The 3,563-nt window shown below is 28.0% G+C and overlaps 1 pseudogene across 1 annotated transcript; it reads right to left on the reverse strand.

The window, feature by feature from the left end:
* Window positions 1-1,597: 1,597 nt before the first annotated feature.
* BDBG_16161 lies at window positions 1,598-1,686 on the reverse strand (annotated as a pseudogene). The gene has a single exon. The product of its transcript is annotated as a tRNA-OTHER (tRNA).
* Window positions 1,687-3,563: the final 1,877 nt, after the last annotated feature.

The raw sequence follows: 3,563 nt of genomic DNA on the forward strand, positions 1-3,563 counted from the left end.
AAATTAAAATATAATTAAATAGTATATAATAAATAATCTTATCTGTTATTTAAAAAAAATATTAAAATAAGTTTCATTTTAATAATATTATTAAAGCTAAATTAAAAAAGATTATATAAATCATATTTAAACATATTAATGCAGCTGATTTCTAATATTATTCAGTACTTTTTGTGTATTCAATACATTAATATATATACTAAAAAATGCACTAATTGTATTCTCGTAGTCAGAACTCAGATTAGAGCATAATAAATACATATAAAGATAAATCAAGATAAGAAGATTGTAGAATATATATTAATTTAAAAACATGAGACTGTAATTATAGAATTTAGTATGAGAAGTTATTAATTGATAATGTGATCAATCACTCAACGCTCACTTATACTCAACGCCCGCCATTTCATCATTACAATGATGAAATATTTTCATTAATATCTTAACAATGCAATTAGATTTTAAGGTGATATATTATATAATGAAAATGTATATAGAAAATTACACATAAAAATATACAGCTAATTTTGTAGATGTTTATTAGACTTAATAACTCATCTGAAATGTGAAATCTTGAATGAAGACAGATTCAGTGAGTAAGCAGCTATTAAATCAGTAGAGATTGTAATATCATCAGATTTCTTTAGCAGTGAATCTATGAGTATTCTGACAGAGCTCTGAAAATGTGATTTAGTCACTCTTTGTGAAATTGAGAGTCTACTTTTCTGATTAGAAAGGTGATTTTTGAATTCTTCAATCTTTTTCTTATTTAACTGTGATTACTGCTGTACAGCAGCTTGTTCTTTCTTCTCTTTTTGCTCTTGAGTCTTTCTTACATCTCTAAGCTTCTTTTCAATGTGCTGTTGAGTAGCTCTTGCAGTCTTATTCATATCTTTTTACTACTTTGCTGTCTGATAAGCTATCTCTTACTTCATTCTCTTCTTTATAATATCTATCTTCTTCTATTTCTTAAGAATAGCATATTACAACTTGACATTCTTCTTACAAGTCTGCTTATTCTTTTTAACAGCTTCAGAAGTGATTATTTTCTTATATATAATCTACATCTTTACTTATGAAAAGAACTGTGTTAATAATGAATTTAAAGAATCTAGTAATCTCATTACTCTATCATACTTGTAATATCTTCTCTCTTGATTAAGAGCTTACTGTAGCTGTCTGTTCTCTATTAGAAGAATCTCTTTATTAAAGACACTTAAACAATCAAGAATCTCTGAAGTAAAAGTAGCAGGTTTGAAAATGAGAGTTCATGAATACAAAGACTCAAGAATGAATCTCAAAGCTCAAACACAGTGTTATTATTATTATTATTCTTTCATTATACTCATATGCAAGCGGAGCTTATGATGAGTTCTTGCGTGATGTTAAATACAGGTCAAGTGTTGATTATACAGGAGGAAATACAGGTGTTGAGACCACGCCAAGATAACAAGAACATAGGAAAATACAAAGAAGTGACAATTAGATACATGCGATAATAACTTCCCAGCTCAGGAACATAGAGTGATTCATTGAAGTGATTTGTACACCTCTGTATTTATTAGAAACCTGAGGTGCTTGAGTTCCGGATTTAATGTATCCCCTGCGGGTTTCGAACCCACGCGCCTTGGTTTCCCACGCCAAGGCGCTACCGGGTGGCCGCATTAACCATTCAGCCACCGGGGCTCAAACACAGTGTTCAAACTGTCAAAGATATGAACACTTTACAATCTCTTGTTTCAGAGACTCAAAATGCGCATTCTGTGCTAGAGATCACAAAACTAGTGAGCATAAATGTGAAACATGCTTAAAAAGAGATGAAATATGTCAACATACTCTGCTTAAGTACTTCAATTGCAAAGAAAAACATACATCTAGCTTAAAAGAATGTGTATTTGCTTCAAGAACTCAGAAGAACTGAAGAAAAGATGAAGCTCAAAGTAAATCTAAAACTGAAAAGAAAAGTCAAGCTAGTAAATCTACAACTGTAAGCTTAAAAAGAAGAAATTCTTAACTATCTAGATATTCAAACTTCAATTCTTCAGCTAAGTGTAAACAGAATTTGAATTCTTAAACTTCTGTTAAGATTAGAGAATTGAGAAATGACTCTGATGATAAACTAGATATAATGCAAGTAGTTGAGATTTCTACTTTTCAAAATAGTTATAATCTACTATGTGATGATAGTGATTAGATTCTACTCTATCTCTACTCTCTTTTAGTATGAATACACAACAAAAACAACAAAAAAAGTTTAAAAACTCTTTAAAAATCACATTTATTCAAAATAATGTGAATAGAAACTCAAATTGCATTTATTCTTGTCTTCAGATTGTATTTAAATAAAAAGTTGACTTTATACTTCTTCAAGAATTAAACTTTGATACTGAGTAAAAGTATATTATTTCTCATTCAAGCTATTACTGCTTTCTTTCTGAAAAATCTGAGATAAAATCAAGAGTAGTGATCTATGAGAGAAAAAGATCAAGATATTAATTTAATTTGAGATTTGATATTATATCTGACTCTGATATTCTAGTGAGTGATATTATAGATAAAGAGAATAAGTTTAATACTATTCAACTTTTAAATATCTATAATGAAAAGTCATTGAAAGAAAACAACAATATCTGAACAATTGATAGAGGATTTTTGAATATAACTCTCTTAAAAAACTCTATAATTGTAGAAGACTTCAATACACATTATCTCTGATGAAACTCAGAGTGCATAAGAGCAGTAAGAGAAGATAAACTAGTTGAATGAACTTTTAAACACTTAATAGATTTAATTAACAAGTCTGATTAACAAACATTCTTTAGAAAAGATATGAAATAGAAATCTATTATAGATTTAACTTTCATGTTATAAAATCTAATTAAAAAAAGACTTATAAACTGATTTATTAATTCAAATTAAATCTCAGAATTGAGTTATGAGATTATTCAATTTGATATTGAACTGAGTGAAAAATAAAGAAGTGAAAATCCTCTTCTCTCTAATCAGTATAACTTTGAACAAGCTGATTGAAAAGCAGTTGAAGAAAGAGTAAAACAGCTGAAATCTAAAAGACAGAGTGAGCTCTATTGAAATCAAAGTCAAGATATCTCAAATGAAATACTTGAGAATAGAGTAAAGCTGATTACATCTATTCTTCTAACAAGTATTGATGAAAATATTTCAAAGAAAAAGTCTTCTGAGTATTTCAAGCCATGATAAAATGAAAATATCACTTTTAAAAGAAAGCAATTAGTCACTGCTAAGAGAGATTGAAAGAATAACTTAATATCTGATGAAGAGTTCAAAGCTATTCAAAATGAATATTTTTCAGATATTAAAAGAGTTAAAACAGATTACTGAAATAAATTTCTTGAAGAAGTATAAGAAAAGGAAGTCTTTAAAGTCTTCAACTATACTAAAACAAGAAGTGTAGTAAAGCTTTCAATCTTAGAATATGAATTTCAGAATGTATTGTATACAGCAAACTCTTTTGAGAAAAAATGTCAAGCTTTTATAAGAATTCTCTTTCAAAACTCATCATATTTAGAAGAGAAGAATATGTC

Source organism: Blastomyces gilchristii (genome assembly GCF_000003855.2).
Source record: "Blastomyces gilchristii SLH14081 genomic scaffold supercont1.1, whole genome shotgun sequence".
In the NCBI taxonomy this organism is placed as follows: domain Eukaryota; kingdom Fungi; phylum Ascomycota; class Eurotiomycetes; order Onygenales; family Ajellomycetaceae; genus Blastomyces; species Blastomyces gilchristii.